Source organism: Macrobrachium rosenbergii, chromosome 39 (assembly GCF_040412425.1).
Source record: "Macrobrachium rosenbergii isolate ZJJX-2024 chromosome 39, ASM4041242v1, whole genome shotgun sequence".
NCBI classification, from domain to species: Eukaryota; Metazoa; Arthropoda; class Malacostraca; order Decapoda; family Palaemonidae; genus Macrobrachium; species Macrobrachium rosenbergii.
In genome coordinates, this window is record NC_089779.1 from 9835059 (window position 1) to 9859696 (window position 24638).

Here is a 24638-nt window from a genome sequence, read left to right on the forward strand (position 1 = left end):
CTGCAATTTGGTATGTTTGATGATTGGATTGTGGATGATGAACATGCCACTTTACAGCCCTCTAACCTCTGTAGTTTTTAAGGTCTGAGGGCACTTACAAAAAGTGCGGGCGGACAGGCAAAGCCACCTCAATAGTTTTCTTTTACAGAAAGCTAAAAATGGGTAGAATCAACTCACGAGGCATATGAAAAGAAATTAAACTTAATGTGACAATAAAATATGAGTTGGCTTTGCTATATAATACCCTTAATAACTTAAGGGATCAGTGAGGTTGGAGGCTAAACTTCAGCACAGTTAGGACTTTATCAGTCAGCTTGTCTTGTACCATACTCCCACTCTTTGATTTGCTGTTCGAAGGGATTACTGTGCCAAGTTTTTTGAGTATTTGAGTCATGGATAACATCAGTTATCTATGGCTCCAAACATTGTTTTTACACCGGGCACTAAAAAAGCATAGCTGATGGTATACCAGGGTATTGTTTATACGGATTCCTACTTCTACAGCGATGGTGGTATTAGTGCCACAAATGTTGGAGCTTTTGGCTTTGGTTCAGTGTGTGCGTGTTACTGAGAGTACGTGAAAACTAATGAAGGGATTTTAATTATATTTTGGTATCTACTGTGTTTCAGGATCGGCTGGTTGTATCTTACAGTAAACGAGAGTTTGGGCCTGTATCTATAGTAGGGCTTGTACAATATAGTGACTAATTTAGAAATTGTTAAAGATGTTTGTCGGGTCCAAGTAATTCTGTCAATGTTCTGGGACAGGTGAGTTGGGGATTTTTTTTTTTTTTTTTTTTGCAAAAATGCATTAGCAGTATAAATAAGAGGGACTAGAAAATCCGTATCCTCTCCGAGTGCCTGGATGGGTAAGGTAATAAACCTTTTTCCAGGGTTGTCAATACATAAACCAAAGGGAATTTTTGTGTTTGTGAAGAATGCTGGATTATTTCAACAATTACATAATTTGTGGTAAATTTTTTTGACCAGATTTTGTCAATTTTTATATCCAACTTTTTGGATGTAAGGTGCAAAAGTATTTATGAGATAGGCATGGGTAAAGCTGATATTTCCTGTGGAATTTTTTTTTCTTTATTTTTCTTTTCAAGTTAAAATCAGTTCGATGTTAATTTACAGTATTTTGTAATAGAATGCACTTTAATTAACGCTCTGTAACTTGCGACCACGAGGCCAATTTTTCCATTAGCCATAGAAAGTTCATAGTACAGACTAGGCTTATGGACAACTGATTAATAATCAGATTATTTCTTTATTGTAAGGTTGGTTCGAATATCATTTCTATTATTGCTCTAAAGTTCCACAATAATATAATTGTTAAGGGCTCGTGTAGAAGTTATAAAAGCTTTCGAACCCTTCCCTGGGTTCATCTTCAGTCATCTTTTGACTGAAGGTGAACCCAGAGAATGGTTCGCAAGCTTTTATAAAAATCTACCCGAGCCTTTAACAGTTATATTAATGTGAACCCTGTAGAACATTTATGAACTGTCGTGATAGAGAGTTTTTCTCCCAAATGTTTATCATTGTAAATATTTAAGAAAACTTCACAGTAAATGCATCGAAAAAGTCAGCCTGTCTTCTGTATTTTGTGCGATTACGGCGAAGAAGAAACCGCAAATATTCTCTAGCACATATAAAGGCTTTTGCATAAACATGGCTTACATCACACATTCGTCGCTTTTTCCCGGCGAATTATGGCCGGAAACCATTTACTTTTACTCTGACGGAACGAGGTCAGGCTGTCACTCAAACTGTCGCTTCGTGCTCTTACGGAGTGATTGAAGTGAGGCCTTTCAAGAATGTCAGTCGAAGCCTGTCAAGTGGAAACCTATATTTTTTTTTTTAATGGGATGGCAAGCTCTGTCGGTTTCTGTAATTTCCATAATCTTCGTTAGAGCGCGCTAAATTGCATAAGTTTTGTCCATCAATCACCGTGATGATAACATATGTTTTGCTAATGACAATCGTTTATATATTTTATCCTCGCATTCGAATGTCTGCTTTTTGATGGTGAATGTTACTAGAAAATCCGTGAAGGTAATACGCCATTTTGTCTTACCCTTCCTCCATCCCGTAGTGCCGTCAGCGCACCTCACGTGGTGCACTGTAGGCATCACTTAGGCTTCTTTGCAACGTCCTTTCGGCCCCTAGCTGCAACCTCTTTCATTCCTTTTACTGTACCTCCGTTCATATTCTCTCTCTTTCATCTGACTTTCCACCCTCTCTAACAAGATTTCATAGTGCAAATGTGAGGTTTTCTTCCTGTTACACCTTTCAAACCTTCTTACCGTCAATTTCCGTTTCAGCGTTGAATGACCTCATAGGTCCCAGCGCTTGGCCTTTGGCCTAAATTCTATATATATATATATATATATATATATATATATATATATATATATATATATATATATATATATATATATATATATATATATATACCCTTTCCTTCAGTATTTGTATCTGTGGAATACCCTTGAATACTTATTCTACCTACACATTCGTTCACGGTAGTCAGTGGCTATATCCCTTGAGTTTCGATTCCTGACAAGTGGAACAGTATTAGGTCCTCGTCCTAGTTGTGATTAACTCCTCAGAGGGGCCCTGGGTAGTGAATTTGGTCACAATAAGAGTGGAGAATGGATGGCCGCCTCATCCCAAAAGTCATGTTGATATATGAAAAGATATTTTGGGGTCGTCCTTCAGAAGGGGAAGATACATACACACATACAGTATATATATATTTATAAAATTATATATGTATATATATATATATATATATATATATATATATATATATATATATATATATATATACATATATACATATATATACATACATACATACACACACAGATAGATAGATAGACAGATATTATGTTGTGTTCAAATGCCGTAAAAAAAATACGGTAATATAAAATAAGGGAGACTACCGTCCCAAACCTCCTACCGAGATGTCTCAATTTTTGTTACAGAAATTACCTAGTTTTTCGGTACACTCGATATTGAAAGGAACGGTCCGATATTCAGGGAGATCACATGAATGCGTGCGGTATGTGGGTTAATTAAGACCTGCCACCTGAATATTACGACGTCAGTTTTTGATATTCGAAATGGAACGCGCATCTAAACTTTGGCACCAGGAAGAGAAACTGATTTTGCCCCGCTGATCCTTACATCTCTGAAGAAGTTTGTTTATCAAGCAGTTTTTTTTTAAATACATTCATTCATTTGTATATTTATTTGTTTCCATTCCATTTCGGGGAACTACATTTTCTTGCTATTTTGCTTTTCGATTTACTGTTTTTCGTTTATTTTCTTTCTTCGTATTTATTTCGAATTTGTTTTATTACAGATATGAGATTAGTTAATGATAGATTCAGATTTAAGAATAAAAAATGAAAAGAAAATTTTTACTCCTTTACCAACTCCGAGTTAAAGAGGTGAACGTAGTTTGGTTTGGATGCAGAGTTCTCTCTCTCTCTCTCTCTCTCTCTCTCTCTCTCTCTCTCTCTCTCTCTCTCTCTCTCTCTCTCTCTCTCTCTCTCTCGCAGATGTTGCCTTACGTAATTTGTAACTTTCGCACGCATCGAGCTTGGCTGTATGAACGTAGGAGTTAATCTAATTATCCGTCATATGTGAATTTTCGAAATATCTATTTGTTTTTTTGCACTGTGCTTCTTTTTTTTTTTTGTAACAAGCGAGATTTTATTTTTTTTTTATTTATTTTCTTTCTGTATTTCCCTTTACCTCCTCTTACTTCTTCCTAATGAACACCTTAATATTCTTTGGAAGCTTGAATTTCAAGTCAGTGGCTCCTTTGGGGGACTTGTTCCATATGAATAGGGTTCACCTTCTGAAAAATAATGATAGTTGACGTCATTGACCGGAAGCCCCATATGTGTACAGAAGTTCTCCAGTGTTCTAACAGAAATATTTGATCTAATTTTTTCAAGAGACATTTAGGAGGTTTGTTTTTCATGGTGCCTTTTGCTGCACCCAGACTTATCTCGTCTGTTTTTCTACTTGGCTGAGTTTTAGAATCATGTCTGTTTTTCCACTTGGCTGAGTTTTAGAATCATGTCTGTTTTTCCACTTGGCTGAGTTTTAGAATCATGTCTGTTTTTCCACTTGGCTGAGTTTTAGAATCATGTCTGTTTTTCCACTTGGCTGAGTTTTAGAATCATGTCTGTTTTTCCACTTGGCTGAGTTTTAGAATCATGTCTGTTTTTCCACTTGGCTGAGTTTTAGAATCATGTCTGTTTTCCACTTGGCTGAGTTTTAGAATCATGTCTGTTTTCCACTTGGCTGAGTTTTAGAATCATGTCTGTTTTCCCTTGGCTGTTTTAGAATCATGTCTGTTTTCCACTTGGCTGAGTTTTAGAATCATGTCTGTTTTCCACTTGGCTGAGTTTTTAGAATCATGTCTGTTTTCCACTTGGCTGAGTTTTAGAATCATGTCTGTTTTCCACTTGGCTGAGTTTAGAATCATGTCTGTTTTTCCACTTGGCTGAGTTTTAGAATCATGTCTGTTTTCCACTTGGCTGAGTTTTAGAATCATGTCTGTTTTCCACTTGGCTGAGTTTAGAATCATGTCTGTTTTTCCACTTGGCTGAGTTTTAGAATCATGTCTGTTTTTCCACTTGGCTGAGTTTTAGAATCTTGTCTGTTTTTCTACTTGGCTGAGTTTTAGAATCTTTGCCAGCTTCAGTCTTCATTAGTAAATGATTGTAGGGCAAGAAAGTAAGGTATCTGATTACTCACTTGAATTAAAAACGAATTAAAGTAAGATACCAGGAATGGATTTACCAGTATTTCGGAGGGTCAGCTTGAATTTTCTTTCAAACTGGGTAAGCGTAATGTTTTTATTAATTGTGGATATAATGGATATGAATTCTTAACGCTATTTTGCTTTATATGTCACTCAAATCATTGTATTTCTTAACTCTTGAAAATAAAAATATACCCTCTAATAGTCAGAAAACTAGGTATTGGTACAAGGATTCCTTCAGCTTTTATTTATGCCATATATTTCAAATCGATTTTTTAGTTCTCTATAAAACAAAACTATTGAGGTGGCTATTTGTCTGTCCGTCCGCACTTTTTCTGTCCACTCTCAGATCTTAAAAACTACTGAGGCTAGAAGGCTGCAAATTCGTATGTTGATCACCCACCCTCCAGTCACCAAACATACCAAATTGCAGCACTCTAGCCTCAGTAGTTTTGATTTTATTTACAGTTAAAGTTAGCCATGATCGTGCGTCTGGTACCGCTATAGGTGCCAGCAACACAGACCACCACCGATCCGTGAGTGAAAGTTCCATGGGCCGCGGCTGAGAGTTTAATGGACCGTGGCTGAGAATTTAATACAGCATCATACGCTATACAGAAAACTCGATTGCTCCGAAGAAACTTCGGCGCATTTGTTACTTGTTAAATTGTTATTGGTCATAATGCTCCAGATGTCGGTAGTAATTTTGATTAAGTCCAGTGTTGGAAGATATCCGGCCTGACATTGTTGCATAAGCTTTCTTTCAACAAGAGAACCTTGACTAACACCTTTCTTGATGTAACTCGTAATGAGTTACCGCGTGCTACTCGTTTTGCAGTGCCAGCATCCACGTTGCCAATGCCACAACGTGGCACTGCCGAGCACCTGGAACATTCCATGCATTCCCTTAGTGGAGGAAATGGTTAATCTCAAGTCGTACCGCAGGTGTCAAGGGTGATAGCTTCATCCATTTTGCCTTAAATATTCTGACGCTTTTCTAATCTGCTTTGCATTTATTTAGTTCTGCAATCAATCAGTTTGGTGTTTTCTTCATTGTTTTTCTTTGATGTTTTTCACACGCGAAGTATATTTGTGTGCGCACGTTTTGAATAGTAATAACAGTAAATTCTGTGCATTATATATACATTGTTTGTGACATTTAATTTCTTCGACTGTATTTTTCCCCTGGTGTTTATGTGCGTTTCCTGCAAGTTGTCCGGAAGCAATTTTTGCTGTACGTATCTTTTTTGTTTGACTCTCTCTCTCTCTCTCTCTCTCTCTCTCTCTCTCTCTCTCTCTCTCTCTCTCTCTCTCTCTCTCTCTAATTCAATAATGGCAGTAAATTCAGGGAATTTTCCTTGACTCTCTCTCTCTCTCTCTCTCTCTCTCTCTCTCTCTCTCTCTCTCTCTCTCTCTCTCCCCAACGATTTTGTAACTGGAACATTCTCTCTCTCTCTCTCTCCCAAGTGTATATTTATCACTTGACAATATTCATATTCTGCACTCACAAAACTGGCTAATGAAACACGTTTCTTCTCATTATCGGAAAATCCATCTTTCTTCGTACCCACACACGCACTCATCGTTTCCGCAAAGCAGTCGATGTGTCTCTCTCTACTTTGGGATGACACAAATGGACGAGGAGTCATTTTATGAGTTCGTTCCACGTCAATGATCATAATTTACACCAATTACCATCTTTGAACAGGTGTTGCCGAACCTGTCCAACATCCACCATGTCCTCTTTAAGGGTTTAATGGGATTTTTCCTTTCCTTTCCTCGCTTTTATTTTGGGTATTGTTTTTCTTTTTGCCTCAGTAAACACCGTGTGGTAAATGAATTGTTTTATTAGGGAGCGGTTATTATGGAAAACTGGAGGATGCTGATGTTCATACTCCCTTTCCTTACTAGAGAAAAGTGTTATAAGATTACGTGTGTATATATATATATATATATATATATATATATATATATATATATATATATATATATTATATATTACCTATGTATAAATATATATATATATATATTTATATAATAATATGTATATATATATATGTATAACTGAATCACGAAAATATGGAACGTGATGAATATATAAATAAAGATAAAATCCATGAAGGAAACGGAAACACTGGAGTGCTGAGGCCTTTCGACACTAGTCCTTTACTTAGCAGACTGCTAAGTAAAGGACTAGTGTCGAAAACCTCAGCACTCAGTTTTTCCTGTTTTCTTCGTGGATTTTTCTTTTATATATATATATATATATATATATATATATATATACACACACCAGTTTTGCAAACATGCACACACACACACACACACACACACATATATATATATATATATATATATATATATATATATATATATATATTTATATATACAGACACAGACCAATTTAACACGTGCATATATACACACATATATATATATATATATATATATATATATATATATATATATATATATATATATATATATATATAGCCTATATATATGTATGTATGTATGTAAACTGTATTCAAAATTAAACCTTTTCCCCAACTGGAACAGGAACTGATTTTTAAAAATAAAGACAAGACAACGATCACTGGCACATTCATACCTTTAGTGATTGAATCGTGGATGAGCCATCTTAGTAGAAAACTTCCTCAACATTAATGCTTCATATATATATATATATATATATATATATATATATATATATATATATATATATCTATATCTATATCTTCTTCTTCTTCTTCTTTTAACGTGCTTTTTTCCCATTTTTGTATGGGGTAAGCACGATGCCTTCTTTTGAAGGACTTTTGATTTGGCTTTTGGGGTAGACCTGTAGTCTCGATCGGCTGCCCTGCCTGACATCGCTTAGACCCCGGTAGCGTATGTTTCATGTATCATACCCGACCCAACGCCCTTTCTTCCCAGCAGCGAGAAGTTGCGCGGGTAGGGCGCGAGTTCGAGACGTGTGAGATGTTTGTTATGTTTTTTAGAAGGTGTTGTAATGGCTTTGTTTTGTGTGTGTATTTAGTCTGTAACGCCCATTTGCTTTTAAGCAAACCTATCCATTGATTGATTATATATATATATATATATATATATATATATATATATATATATATATATATATATATATATATATAATCCCAGGATGTCTACACGGATAGCAAAGTGTCTGCCTCTCTGATCAGTCGGCTGCGGATTTGAACCGCGCCACAGACCTCTGAAGTCGAAGCTGCTGCTGTAACCGACTGAGCCATGGGGAGGCTCATATATATATATATATATATATATATATATATATATATATATATATATATATATATATATATATATATTATAATTGTGTGTGTATATATGTATATATATATATATATATATATATATATATATATATATATATATATATATATCGTATTTGTGTATGTATGCATGTTGGTAGTGTATGTATTTATTTATGCAAATTTCCTTATTTACGTATCTTATATTCAGTAAACAACTTTTACCTTAAGATGGTCTTTTCCTAATAAACTTCCCTGATTACATGTTGTCGATCTTTTGACAGATTTTTCTAAGTGACCTACAGCAGTTAGCAGTTGATAGTTTTATTTTTTAAGTTGAGTCTAATATTCCATTGGGTGGGGTTCTGAGACTTGCACTGTTTTGAAATTTTATTACCAACATAATTGTCGGCCTTGGAGATAAGATGGCTAGCTAAACAGATGACGCAACCCTCCCACGAGTTATTTCTCCATCATGCCTTATGAAATGAGGCATGAATAGACATCTGGTTGGATATGAAGTGCTATAGTTGAATGGCTGATTGCATGAGTGGCTGTTCGTAGATGACACCGTGTTTATTGATTCAGAGTATTTGACAGTTATTTGTGCATCACTCGACTCCAGGCTTTCTTGATTTGTTATTGCTGCTAGAGAACTTATCGCTTCATGTCGTAGTTTCCTTTTCTCAAGCATGCTGATTATGATTTATAAAGCGTGCAACCTTATGCTGTAATGTAGCAATTGCATATAGGGAATTGCCGTTAAAAAAAGGTCTTAAAAGTTGTGGTCTACCTACCGAGGAAAGTAGTACTGCAGTAAGGAAATTTATAGGAGTTAGAGAAGCAGCAAAACAGATCAAGAGAGACATCCACCTAGCCCCCTAAAAAAAAAACAACTTGATTTCTGATGTTGCAAATACTTAAAGATCAGAAAGGCTACTTATAAACAAACTACCATGACGTCTCTTGTCGGAGTGAAATATGAGAGATGATGAAACGAAAGGTTTTTAAACCTCCAAAATGTCTTTAGGTTTCTAAATGTCTTTGATGCAGTTACATCAAGAAGGGCGAGAAAAGATTAATCTCAAAAGGGAGAGCAACTCCCAAGTAGGGAAGGATAAGAAAATTGGAAGAATTGGTTACTCCGATTATTACCACCATCGTGTTCATCATCACTAAGATCTTGGCATCAGCTTTTCCCTCTACGTGATTGGAGAAGGGAAAGTTTTATTATTCTGATTTAATAATAATAATAATTACTATTATTTCAGTAGATTAAACCTATTCACATGGAACATGCACACCAAATGGGCCATTGACTTGAAATTCCAGCTTCCAAAGAATGTTGGTTTCAACCTCCCACCGCAGACCCCACACCGCAGCAGTAACTGATCATGATACAGAGCCAGTTGTTTTTCATTGCCATGGGAGAGACGCGATCCCGCGACATCTGAGTGGCATAACACGACACTAACCACTATACCAGTTGACCAGTATAAATACTTGTCAATCCTGTATATTCATTTTTAAACTAAAGTTAGTTTTCCTCAGCGTACATACAGTTGAATGTTATATATATAAGTGTTCCACTTTTTAAACAGAGATGTATAAACAACGACACACTTTAAATATCTCACGTTTCATACGAGGATAATTAACCTTGAAAGCTATGGAGGTGAAATCACCTTTTTCAGATTCTTGTATCCACTGGAAACACCTGATACAGTTTTTTTTTTTATTCACATGGAAATGGTATAACTGTGTAACGGGTTCATGGATGTCGACTCTTTTCCCAGAACCAATTAAAATGATCCTACTTCTAATTAGTCAAATAGGTTCTCATCTTCTGGTCTCCATAAATGAATGTGAAGTGTGTGGGCAGAAAACATCGACTAAATACACCTGGAATTTTTTTTTTATTTATATGAGTCGCACTTGACTGTTATAGATCCCAAAGTTGAATGAAAAAATAGTATCCATCGGGAAACTTGTGTGCTGAGTATATTTTACATTTGATTACTCAGTGAGTAGTTGCGTGATTTAAGATATAAATGTATTGCACTCGCAAAGTTGTGTTTGAGTGAATGTTTTGGAATGTATATTATCAGTTGAAATGTATAATAATTATCAGTTGAAATGTATATTGTCAGTTGAAATGTATATTACCAGTCGAAATGTATATTATCAGTTAACCATCAAAGTTGAAAATACCAAATGAGGAAATATTTTTACTGTGTAGAATCACGGGTCCTGAACGACGATTGACACATGAACCCTAAACTGCATTATTCTGAACAGATTTGTCAAAATGATTCGCTTCTTATCCTGTCATTCATGAACGTGATGTAGTAGTACCGATGCAGACTACTGACAACTAAGGTACTATCATCACCATAAAAGTAACATATGGTGTTAAGGGAAGGTAAAATCGTATTTTTTGTCTGTGAAAGCATCCCCCTAAGGGGGTTAGTGCTGCTGGTGCTCCACTCATGGTGCACTGTATGTATTAGTATTAGTAAAGGGTATTTTCGTCGTCCCTTCGATCCTTAGCTACATGGACTTTTTAGCGATTTACTCTACCTCCATTCCCCCTTCCTTTCTGCAGTTTTGCTGTCCAGCCGCAAGACACCAGGTTTTAAGGAATTTCAAAGAGAAAGCTTGCAGTCTTGGATGCTTCGGTGGAATGTTATTAAGATTTGCATGTGGTGGCTTCATTACCAATGCTAACTCTAAAAAAGAAAAACTGCTGTCTTTTGACGATAATTGAATGAGCGGTTACCTTTTTAAGTCAATTTGGATCCGTTTCTTTTGGGTCTACTACTTTCTTTTCCCACTTTCTGATAGAAAATTAAATTTTGAAGTAGCTGGAATTGCCGGATTTCGATAGATTACCTTATAAGTGAAAGCATAGGAAATGGGACTTGTACCATAAAATGTTAGGTATAAAGACGCAGATATATTTTTAAACATTTTTATCAGTACTTTCGGTATTGATATCTTTCGTTCCATGTATGATACGTATGAGAAAGTCGAACTTCAGAACAGATAGAGTTGGCTTTTCCGTTTCAAACATATAAACAACCACTGAAAATTTCAAGTCCCAAAACATATCGAATTCCCCTTACCCCCTTCCCAACATTAAAAATTGCTAAATGGAGGATGAAGAAGGTATATGTATGTATATATATATATATATATATATATATATATATATATATATATATATATATATATATATATATATATATATATATATATATGGAGAGAGAGAGAGAGAGAGAGAGAGAGAGAGACAGAGACAGAGAGAGGCTAATTATGTTCGTGCTCATTTGAACATTGCAATTGTCATGTAAACAGTAAAAGGTAAGTTAACGTTTGTTTTATATTAAATATCCAGTAAATTAATATTCAAGGTATATTCAGGAAAATTAAGTACAGATGTAGAATGGTTTATAGCGAACTTGATCCTCATATAGTAAGCTCATATGTCTTAAGTAAATACAGAGAATAAACTTGCTCTTTACCAGATAAAATGAAATCCTGTGACGCGCGAAAATGTCCGAAGCTATTGGAATATTTTTGTGATTTATAATGTTAATGATAATTATTACAATTTGTTCTAATATATAGTAGTAATATTAAGCAAGGGCCCTGAGAATAAATGTCAAAGCGCGGAGAATTTGGTAATATCTACGACAGGTAATTAAGATTAATATAAATTTATTTTTTGCTGGTTCTATCCAATGTCATCCTTCATTTTCTTACTTTCATATTTTAACACTGAATTTGACTAGTATTTCATCATTCATCTATTCATTATCAATCATATTTATTTATACATTTCACCTTCATTACGGCGCTGAATAATCCTGATGGGTTCAGGCGCTTGGTCTTCAAGGCCTAAATTTCATAATCAATCAATTAAAAATAATCGTGAAATTAGAAGCAGCCAGGGGAGCTCTCCCCTTTCTCAGCATCTAGAAACAGAGAGGCTTGCACACGTTCAGGAAACCCAAATAGAAGGGGCTCCTGTCAGGAACGGTTGGTCGTTGGGAAGGCCGCGGAGTTAGATGTCAGGGTCAAGGACAGTCGATCCTGAAAAAAATGAGCAGTAAGGCGAGGCTTATTTTGTATTATAGAAGTGAGCATACTCGTATCGGTCTTGTATTTCTTAGGGCCATTACGAGGCATCAGCTTCATCCAATGTCATTTTGGTAATTTTAGATCTGTTATATTTTCCATTTTGCTATAGTTCGCTCTTGATATTTTTTGTACTTCATGTCAAACGATGCTATTGGGTTTCATTATTTCCTTAGTAAGTTCAGACTATATTCCCCATAAGGGGGTAAGGCCGCCAATGCACTTCACATGGTTAACTGTAGGCATTACTTCAGGGTCTTTGCAGCGTCCCTTCGGCCCCTACCTGCAACCTATTTCATTCCTTTTACTGTACCTCCTTTCATATTTTTTTTCTTCCATCTGACTCTCCAACCTCTCTAACAATTATTTCATAGTGCTCCTGCGAGCTTTTCTTCTGTTACACATCTCAGATCTTCTTACTGTCACTTTCCCTTTCAGAGCTGAATGACCTCACAGGTCTCAGTGCTTGGCCTTTTGCCTAAATTTTGTGTTTTATTCAACTAACTATATCGCAAATGTATGCATGTACACATTTCCCATATAATGCTTTAAACGCGTGACGAAAGTATGCAACAAATATAAATTTCCTCTGAAGCTAGGAAGGATTACTTCTATCTACCGTATTTTGGTGTGTAATACATACATACATACACACACACACACACACACACACACACACACACACACACACACACACACACACACATATATATATATATATATATATATACATACATACATACATACATACATACATACATATATATATATATATATATATATATATATATATATATATATATATATATATATATATATATATATATATGTGTGTGTGTGTGTGTGTGTGTGTGTGAGAGAGTATATGCGTGTAGTTCTTGTGTGCATACGTATGCACTAATTATCGTGCTCCTTTAGTTGAATTGCTTACATTGGCAATCTTATCGTTATTATTTTCCTTTATGGTTTTAATGATTGTCTTTCATATATTACAAAATTAATAGTGAATGCACAACAAAAAATATCCGTCTTGACGATCAGCAAGAGAGAGAAAAACTTCAGGTCCATTTTCCACGAATGCGGCTGTTGAGGGAACGCCAGCCTCCTAAAAAGATGTTTCATCTAATTGGTTGTTGCATCCAAATCAGGTGTAATTGGATGATTGATGGTTGTAACCTTGAGACTTTTTCTTTCCCCTTCGACGGCGTAATTGGCCAAATAAGACTTTTGGTTTTCGTAACGAGCTGCGGTGTGTTCGTAGTTTACGAGTGGATCGTCGAAGGGCCTTCAACGCAAACGTTCATTAGAGATCGGCGGAGGATTTCGTTGACCTTTGCGAGATCATTTTCAGACCAGGCTCCTGCCTTGAAATAAATTGATGCGGAGGTTCTTGTGGCGACTGGCTTAGGAACGTCTGTTAGTTTGCTTAATTTCTAAATTTCTGTTCCTGAATTGTACCGTCATCATTATGATCAAATGGTCAACGCCAACTTGACTTTGAAAACGTTCAGTGTAGCTTGGGATGTTTACTTTTCTGTCGACTTTCACTTCATTTTATTGTGGTGGGAGATTTGTACTGAAAAGGGTTTAAAATGGTAGTTACACTTCTGTTTGCTCTTGATACGGGAAACATTGTTGTAGCTTCATATCTAAAGCATAGTCTGTTAATTACTACTGAACTGCAGTGACTTTTACGGTAGAGTAAAAGTACATTTTAGGTTGCAGTGGTGTTCATACGTCCTTTTCATAAAAGCGGCATAGACCAGTTTATAGTAATACTAAACGAAAGATTGAGGAGCGTATAAAATTAGATAGCTGGTAATAGTGATAGTTTAGGTCATATCTCTATGAATGGAAGAAAATCCCAAATTGAATTACATTAAAATCTAGTCTTTGCACTTTATGGTGTTCCAAGTATTTGGAGCCATCTCTGGAACGCAAAAATTTCTGGACGAGGAACTTACAGAACTGACTGATAATTCTGCAACATGTTGATTGTAGGGGTATGTTTACGCAACACATTTTTTTTTTCTTTTTGGTTGTCTTGGTGCAAATGCATCCCAGAACCACTTCTTGCACATAGTTTTTCTTTACTTCCGCCGGCATCGCTCCGTATCACAAGCAATGGGGTTTTTAGTGTGTAAAATTAACAGTGACAACATTTAATATTTTTCGCTTTTTTAAAGTTACGATAACCCTCCATGTTGAACCCTGCCATACCCCCATACAACGTTAGCGAAATACCTGCAATAAAATTGTTACGTTATTGTGAGGAGGATATACCTATCAACCGGGCTGAATCTTCCAGCGTCACTTTAGGAGTTTAGGTTCTTAGAATTGAAAAGGAAGCAGATCGCTACCGTACTACTATTAATTTCAGGAACCGCGAGGCATCGTTTTTCTCAAATATCTTTCAACTAATTATTTGATCGAAATGGTACCTACACACAACGTACAATACACCTCTCGCTAATTTTTTGGTAATATAGTGCATTGTCAAATGGTGTTAGTTAAGGCGTTTACCCTTGACTTTTAAAGGCAACGTCGCATGAGTCAGCAGGACTAATCTAAGTAATCGAACGTCCGCTATTCCCCATTGACTGGTAAGGGGGTCAGGAATGGGGAGTCCGCTATCCCCCGTAGACAGGAAAAGGGGGCGGGGATGGGGAGGCCATGAAAGTGGGTTGAGGGAGGGATGAGGAGGGGAAGGGAGAGGGAGGGATGGGATGGGGATAAAGGACGTTCGAATGCATAGTTTGGCGATGCTTGGCGACACTATGTAAGTCAAGAGTAAACGCCTTAACTAAAACCATTTGGCAATGCACTATATTACCAAAAATTAGCGGGAGGTGTCTCGTACACTGTGTCAAAGTACCATTTCGATCAAATAATTAGTTTGAAAGATATTTGAGAAAAACGATGACTCGCTGTCCCTGAAATGGATAGTAGTAAATCTGAAAGAAACTTCCTAGGAACTTTTAATTTAGTTCGGGAGTCTAGTTCAGAACCTCAAACGTCATTAGATTTTACATCCAAGCACTGTTGCTTTTCCCCAGTTAATTGCAGTTAGAATAAAAACGAACTTTTAGTACTATGTGTGGAGAGAGAATTTTCACTAAAGAACTCCGTTCCCGCTGGACTTACAAAATGTTGGGTTTCTTCAATGGCAAATCAATACGAGGACACTTTTTCTGGGGTAAAGTCTTCAGTGCACTTCACGTGGTGCACTGTAGGCATAAGTAAAGGGTGTTTGCAGCGTCCCTTCGGCCGTCGCTGCATCCGCTTTTCAGACTTTTATCCTATCTCCTTTCACGCCTCCTTTCTTCAATCTTGCTATCCAACACCTCTAACTATTACTTTTCTCTCAGTTCCACCTTTAGATTCGTGCACGTCATCTCCTGTATTGTCTGGATCTCTTTATCTTGCTGTCCAACCCCTCTAGCTCCCTCTTTTCACTGTCTTAAACGCTGAATGGACGAAAGTGCCTTTTCACGTCAACATTTTGACTTGTAAACGAAAGCGCCTTTCCATGTCAACGTTTTGACTTGCAAACGAAAGTGCCTTTCCATGTCAGCAGTTTGACTTGTAAACGGTGGTCAGAACTTGTGGAGAAACTATTCACCCTTAACACATGAAGCCTTTTGATATTAGAACTAACATCACCTTTGCTTCACAGATAAATCAGCATCTGCGCCTTATCGATAAACATAACATCAGATTGCGTCTTCGTTTGAACTTCAGAAGTTCAAGAGAGGATGCAAAGCATTGCTACCCTAATACCGTTCTCCTTGCATTTTAGTAAATTTTTATTTATTTATTAATTTATTTGTTCGTTTTTATAAGTGGGATCTCTTCTTTCCGTATTTTCCTTTACCTCCTCTTACTTCTTCCTAATGAACACCATCTTCTTTGGGAGCTTGAATTTGAAGTCAATGGTCCGTGTGAGCTTGCTCCATATGAATAGGTTTCATCTACTGAATAATAATAATAATAATAATAATAATAATAATAATAATAATAATAATAAAAATAATAATAATGATTTCGTTGGAAAACTTATAGGCCGGGTTCTGTTTTGAGTTCGGAGACCAGAATTTGCTTTTAAACTCATAAGCTATAGTTTTTCCTTCCTGGTCTCTCTGTGTAGTTTATATGCGAGACTTTTGCCTTTACGAGAGATCGTGCTAGGCTTAGAATTGTCATCGTCGAACTATGTGCTTGATAATTTTTAGGAATTAATAAACATTGAATTTACCTGAAACGTAAGAATTATTATTTACTTGCTGATGTTTCGGAATTGATGAACATATTGTGTCCACCGTAAACGGAAGAATTATTATTTATAGTTCTTGTAATTTTTTATCGATTTTTATATTTATTGAGAAAAATTGCTTCGTTATATAACTTTTATATAACCATATAACTTTTTCGTTCTCTTAAACTGCAAGTAACTCTAGACAAAAAAAAAAGAAAGAAAAACAAGCTTTGTATGGAAGTCTGTGGTAACACTTCGAGAGAGCACCAGCAGATTTTATATGACCTTGTAAAGTACACCTATAATTGGTGATTGCTCGAGTGCAATGACCGACATTATGCTCTAAATATGGCGTCTGCAAAAGGTGATACATCACAGTACGTAACGTTCTGAATAACTTTGTCTTGAATTTGAGAATTGTGTCATTTCTACTTTAATGGATGTTTGTGTGCGTGTGGATGTGTGTGTGTGTACGTGTATGTCTGTGAGAGAGAGAGAGAGAGAGAGAGAGAGAGAGAGAGAGAGAGAGAGAGAATGATACTAACATGGCTGGTGAGATAAGTCCTGCTCATCAAAACAGGACTAGCTTCTGTAATTAGCCGTTTGGATTCACACTGAACTGAGTGAGATCTTACTTTAAATAGCCAAAAACATTTGTCGAAAGAGCTAAAACTTTTATTCAGTGGCTATTTTTTTTCACAGAAGCTTTTAGTTTTTACTAGAAAGACTTCACTAAAAACCAGATGTTTTCAGAATTTCTTTTTTTTTTTTGCTTTGTAATTTCACCTGTAATTTTATTCGGTCTGTGTATAACCAAGTTACAATATCATTTTATAAAAGGAAAGTGATAAAAATGTAGTAAAAATATAACATACATAAGAAATATAAACTGCTTTATTAGGCGCCGAAGTAGCATATACATTTCAAACAGCCATAGAAACATCACACTTGTCTACGTCATACTTTTACAACATACCAGTTGTAATGGATCTAGTTGACCTCGTAAACTTCAAACTGTCGTGATCACAGGACCATTCGCGTGTTATATTTCAATATAATTCACGTTGCATCGCATTCCATTTTATTATAGGTCATCTTGATCAGTTAACAAACTCGCTGAACAGCAAACATCAGTAAACGTGCCTCGCTGTCGAACTTCTCAGTTCCAGATGTCTTTTATTCCTCACACCTTTAGACTGTGGAACAGCTTCCCTGAGGTTACCGTGCAGTTGGAACTTCTGAAGTTCAAGCGGAGATGCCATGCATTACTACCCTAATGAAGTTCTTGTATTTTAATCATTTACTTATATTTTTTTAAAAATTTTTATTCATTTGTTTATTAATTTTTTATTTTCAAATAAGTTATCTCTTCTATCTGTATTTCCCAGTATCTTCTGTTGCTACTTTTTAATGAACTCCATATTCTTGGGAAGCTTGAATTTAGTCAATGGCCCCTGTGGGCTTGTTCCATTTAAATAGGGTTCACTTATGAATAATAATAATAATAATAATAATTTATTATTATTATTATTATTATTATTATTATTATTATTATTATTATTATTATTATTATTATTATTATTCCAAACACCCTTTTAGCTAAACTGTAAATGTTATGAAATAATATCTTTTCCTAAATGAAATTTTTTTTTCTTTATTCCATGTGATTCTTAAGGATCACTTAATTTCCAAACTTTGTCAGCCACTTAGTCACTCGGTCACTACTGCACACGTAGCATTGCACTCTTATAAAGCATCAATTCTAGTTTTGTTTCTGCCAATAATCAACTTTTTTTAACTTCTGAACAATTTCACCAATTTCATTAGCGACCATTTTGAGATTTATACTCTGCATCATTTGGTTCTGCTTGTCGTGTCATCAGCGTTTTAGTCTCTCCATCTCTCGCCATGTCCTTTTGTCTTTTGCATATTTTATTTTAAGAATCGTTTGCCTATAAGTTTCTGCATTTCCATTCCTGAAGTTATAATCTAATCTCACCATCTGCCTTTGCAGCGTCCCCTCGGCCCCTAGCGGCAACTCCTTTCATACCCTTTTCTATACCTCCGTCAATATTCTTTCTTCCCTCTAATTTTCGACCTTCCTCTAACAATTGTTTCATAATGCAGTTGCGAGATTTTCATCCTATTTCCCCTCTTAAACCTTTTACTTTCAATTTTCCTTTCAACGCTGAGTGACTTCGTAGGTCCCAGCGCTTGGCTTCGGCTTAGATTTTATATTCAATCCATCTGGCTACTTATACCAAGAGGCACCACCAACAGTCAGAAAGACCCGTTCCTTGAACCTGTGGAACTTCCCGTGAACTTTCTCTTAACTCACTCTTCCTTTTCCACCTCCTCTTCCTTTCTTCCTTTCTTCCTTAAGAAATTCGGGTCCTGATAACATTCACAAATACACGCTGGTTCCTTCCTCTCCTTCACGTGGACTATGCTTTTGCGTTTTCTTAGAAATCTTCGTGTGGATCGCGTGCCGCTCCAATTCCTCCTGGGTACCTAATATACTCTTTCATCGTATTATTTAACTATCTCTTCGTCACCTGCCCTCCTTCCCAAGTATAATTTTAATCTGTTATGAAATCGTACATTGTGAAATAATTTTACCCTTATTATTATTATTATTATTATTATTATTATTATTATTATTATTATTATTATTATTATTATTATTATTATTCACTACACAGTGACTCATGCTATTATTATTATTATTATTATTATTATTATTATTATTATTATTATTATTTATTATTACTACTACAAACACTGAAAATATATTTTTATTGCAAATTTTGTTATTAGTACCATCGAAGTGTAAGTGTTTGTAGATGTTTGTGAGTGTTCTATTTAGCTAGGCATCTCAAGAGAGACTGAAAGAGTCTCTGTGAAACTTGGCCCGTGCATTTCTTAAGTTAGTTTCTTGAAATCAATAACTTCATTTCCGAGCAGTAAGATGCTTGAAAGGTAAGAGGGGAAATGAGACAGGCATTGCGTTGCATAGCAGATGCTTGCACTCAACCGAGTGCTCTCTTTTCACGCATTAATATTAGTCTGTTTCTCATTTGCAAGCTTTCGTTTGACTTTCTTTTTCCTTCAGGCTACCTCGGATCAAGATGATATTTGCAGGATACAGTGAATGAGGAAAGAGATCTTTAGTTGGAACTGAAGTTTTCGCGTTCCAAAGTAAGATACTGAGCGGTAGCTGATATTAACAATTTACAAGAGTCCTCACTCAAAGCTAGACGAAAACGAGCTGTAGAATTATAAAGAAAACGAAGAACAATTTATGAGGGGTCACTAGCGGCGTGGTAAATGACAGGAAGCTGTTACCGATTACATGGCCGGAGCCAGTTGCTATTGCTAATGTTATTTTCGTTGATACTGTTTTTTATTTTCCTTTTTGTCGATGTTGCAATTGTTATTACCCAAAAAATGAAGGTGGTGGTGATGGAAGAACCACAGGTATTTTGAAGCTAAAGGTTACTTGCGTTCAAGTTAATGTGTAATCTGATAGCACACAATGTGTCATCTGTTAGCCCACGTAACCTCCCACATTCGGACAAAGGTTTTGACTTTTAAATTATTTTGAAAACGAATTGCAGTTTTTCAGTTAAGTAGTGCATTTTAATAGAATAAGAGGAAAGCGATATTATATTGGTAGCGACTGCAGAGTAAGTAGGCATTTCAGAGGGAATATTACATAACCTGACTTACCTTTACCTAACCTAACCTCGGACGCCTTGTCCTGACCTGGCGAGGGGCGGGGGGTGTTTCATGCCTCCCGGACTTCTCCCCCTCCCCCATTCTACTCGTAGGGCAAACGGTAGATTTATTTATTTCTCTCTATTTTGAGAACATCGCCATCGTATGTGGAGTGTGGCATTCAGCATTAGGGAAGTATGAGGGATGTGGTTAATATAGAATTAAGAAAGAAATTCTGTATAGCTTATTGAAATTGTTAATTATTATTGATAATTAGGAATGGCCCGAAAATAATTTTCAATTATATCATTAATATGTTTCGATATTGGGTCTTGGTGGATGTATACAGTATGTATATATATGTTATATATGTGTATATATATAAATATATATATATATATATATATATATATATATATATATATATATATATATATATATATATATATATATATATATATATATATATATATATATATGTATATATATTAATGCATATGTGTATATATATGTATATATAGCACCATCGCTTAAAATGCATTTTGAAAATTGTCTGCACACTTAAATAACTTAAATTTCTGTATATTTTAAACGTGATATTTCTTACGCTTAACACTACAATTTTGAGTTATTTTTTTTTTATTTCTCGCGTTCAACAGTAAACTTTTGTTTGTTTGACTTTTTCTTATCTGATTTTACTGGAGTAAGGTTTTTAATCTATCAATAAATTGAGTGAAATCGTTTTGAAAAATTGCCGGGGTGCATTGCTAATTGCATTCAGTGTTAAATTAATTTGCACGCGAAATGTGTATAATAATCCTAATGGCCTCTTACTCAATGAAGTCGATTATTTTTGAAGGATATTCATGCATATTTTGTCGTATTTAATAATCCGCGGTACGTTTCAAAATATGAAAGAGTGTATATCACATTTTCCCATCATTGCTAACAATAACCTCTCTAACGATAATTAGTGATTTATCATTAACTTACGTCTCAATAGTTTCTTAACACAAGGTAATCAAAAGGTAAAATCAGTGTCTGATAGTTTATCGCGTCAGCCACCTCAATTTATCATGTCAGTCACCTCGGCTTCGTCGAGTTTGTTAAACTGGCCCAGTTAAATGTCCATAAACTGACTAAACCTGATTGAAATTCACCATTCATGACGATGGCGGCCTGATAGGTTAATTGATATTAATGGAGGTAATTAGCGGATTACGTCTGCATTTAAAACGGCAGTGTGATACGTCGCAGCTAATTCATTTTATCTGCATAATTTTCTTGACGTTCCAAGTTTTCTCCGAGGATTATTCTCTGAGGACAAGTAAGCAGAGGTAGTATATTTGACTTATTCTTGTTGTTGATTGAGCTAGCCTTATGCCAGCATGGTCTCTTGCACCTGGAACAGCCCGTTATACTTCTTTATCTATTTACTTCACCTTACTGAACTTGGGTTGATGAAACATTTACCAAATTGCAGTGATGATATTTTATGTATTCTACGTAGTGATTTTATACGTCAAAAGTATGTTGGTGCCATTATGTATAAGACTGTAGAGTGTACTCTCTCTCTCTCTCTCTCTCTCTCTCTCTCTCTCTCTGGTTATGGGCGTTTTCATTAGATACCCAGTAGGCCTCCTTCGACCTAAGCAGTGACGTAGGTACCGCGTTTGTTGGTCGATTGTTGCGGGTCGCATCTAGCAATAGATAAATGTGGGTGATAATATATGATAATTTAAACCAAAAGGGGGCTTCATCAAAATAATATCCACAGCCTAGGAGTGAAATCGGGTATCAGATCTTCCCCCATCCCGCCTCCTCTCTCTCTCTCTCTCTCTCTCAATTAACCATTTATATAGAATTTATTTAGAACCTCACAGGTATCGCGTTCATTATATTGAAAATGTCTTGAGGATTTAAATAACTTCGTGGCATGAATGTACTTGCGACAAGTATGCCTGACTGGAAATACACAAAGATAATAAAGAATTTGTAGAAAGACTTGTTAATATCAGTAGTTAATAGTTTATACAGGAAATTCTCCTCCCACCATAGTTTCCCTTATTCATAAAGTTTTCATTGCTTACGTCAGAATTTTTTTCATTTCTCTGTTTTATTCATTTTCCTCCTCTGTCCAGGCCGTGCAAAGGCATACAGGTATCCGTCCCCATCACCCTATACATTAAAAATGAACTACATTTCATTACCACCTTCACGCATTATCCGGAATCATATATGTCACTTGCATAAGGTGAAAAGTATTTCGCTAATTGTAGGTTTTCATAGAGACTGACTCGCCTCACGTTGGCAGTTACTGACGTACGTTAATTAGAGCCTTGTTAGATTAATAGTTTGTGTGGGCATGAGTTATTTCAATAAAGGTTAAAAATACAGCTGATTAGTCGTAGTTTCAAGGACACGTCGAGGGAGTAAGGTCTTTGATGCTCTAGCATTTATCCATAGTTTATACATTTATCGCCTTGTTGGTGACTTCGCCACCTTTTAAAATATATAAGAGTATATAAAAATATAATATGGCCTATATATATATATATATATATATATATATATATATTGTTATATATATATTTATATAGAGTGTATTGTTATATATATATATACGTGTGTGTGTGTATTACATAAACACACACACACACACACACACATATATATATATATATATATATATATATATATATATGTGTGTGTGTGTATATATGTAATATACATACGTGAGGACGCGGGAGGGGGGGAGAGCACTGTGGGTTAGGAAGAAGGTGTTGTGTTGATCTGGTGTTTATTATGAAATAATTACACGATAAGTTTGAGATCACAGAAAAAAAAAGCTGTAAATGGCATACAGGAAGCTAGATAAATGCTTAGGGTAGACTTGATCGAGAGAGAGTGTTTGCCCCCACCCCCTCCCCTGACCGCATGATTGCTTAATATTTTTGTGGATGGATAAGATGCAAGGAGGACATAAAGTGAAAATGCAGTAATGTTAATAGGCGAAGTGAGAAAGGCAGCGGGGTGCGTGCAAAAGATCTGAAAGCTTGTCGGGGTGTCACTGGAAGTCAGGTTAGAACGGATAAGGGGATTATCGAACGGGAAGGCACCTGTAATTGTTGGCTGTGAATGAAAGAGGAATGGTTGAATTTGAGATGAATTTTTTCATTGTATATGTGACGTAAGAGGAACTCAAAGGATGATACATTGACGTTATAAAAAGATATATGTATTTATATGAATATGTATATCTATGTATCTATGTACACATATATATGTATGTATATATATACATATATATCTGTATATATGTACACATGTATATGCATACACACATACATACATATATATATATGTGTCTGTGTGAGTAGAGAGAAAGAGAACGCCAGAAACTATTTTTGGTTGATGTTGTACTTTCTAATACCTGCTTTCACGGGTCATTTTTCGCAAAGAAAATATATTTTCGTTACATCCAAGAAAACATTGAAAAGGTATTGATTTCCAAAGTAAGGTGGTACAGCGTGCAGACGATGCAGCTGCTGCTGCTGCTGCAGTTATTCGGTCTCCCCAACTAACCTCCGTAACGGAAAATTGAACATTAATCCCGCTTAAGGATTTCCTTTTCATAGCCAACGCTTTCTCTGATGTTTTGGAACATTTGCCAGCACGGGCTCTTTGGTCGAACGTGCAGCCTGTAGCAGAACTTTGACAATGCTTGTTGTTATCTCCCACTCCAAAATTTCTTTGTTACACTACTTGAATCATGAAGGCTAATGCTGCCAGTTTCGTTTCGAAGACTTCTATTTTGCACGGAAATGGTGGTATGAATAACAATGCCTCAGATATTTGTTGTAGCATTCCTGAAATTTCGTTCTCAGCAACATCTGGGGATCTTTATCTCGGGGAAATCTCGCTAAAGTGGCAGTTCCCTTTTCCCGAGATTGGTAAATATAATTTAGAGTAGAATACATCCTGCTTAGCTTTCTTCCATATGCACTGTTACAACTAGAACTTCCATTATGGCTTTTAATGCCTCCATCACTATATATAGTGTATGCTATTCGCTCTGTGGAGCATCATGATTCATATTCTGTTGAGATGGCACGTTGTGACGTTCCCCAGTTTCAGAAGTCTTCTATTCTATACGAGTCTGTTAGTGCACTCTACGCGTTGGAACGGCGCTGCTGTCTCCCTTACCCTCCCGTTACCCTACCTACCCCGCCCCCACCCGGGGCGGATAAACTGGTTTGCAGGTGATGGATGGCTGTGTCATGTTTCCCCTACTGTCACCTGGGGAGGACGAACAAGATCAGAGCATCTCGGATTTTATTATAGATAAATAAGACTACACAGTGGCATTGGCTTACTGGTAATATTATGGGTGATTTTCTGACTTGTGATGTTGTTTCATGTTAAAATTATACTTTTGTTTGTTTATTTATTT

The 24638-nt window shown here is 35.9% G+C and overlaps 1 long non-coding RNA gene across 1 annotated transcript in view; it reads left to right on the forward strand.

Annotated features, from left to right (window-relative positions):
• The window catches only part of LOC136825731 (uncharacterized), a 583078-nt gene that overhangs the window by 77271 nt on the left and 481169 nt on the right, over positions 1-24638 (forward strand). The window lies entirely within an intron of this gene.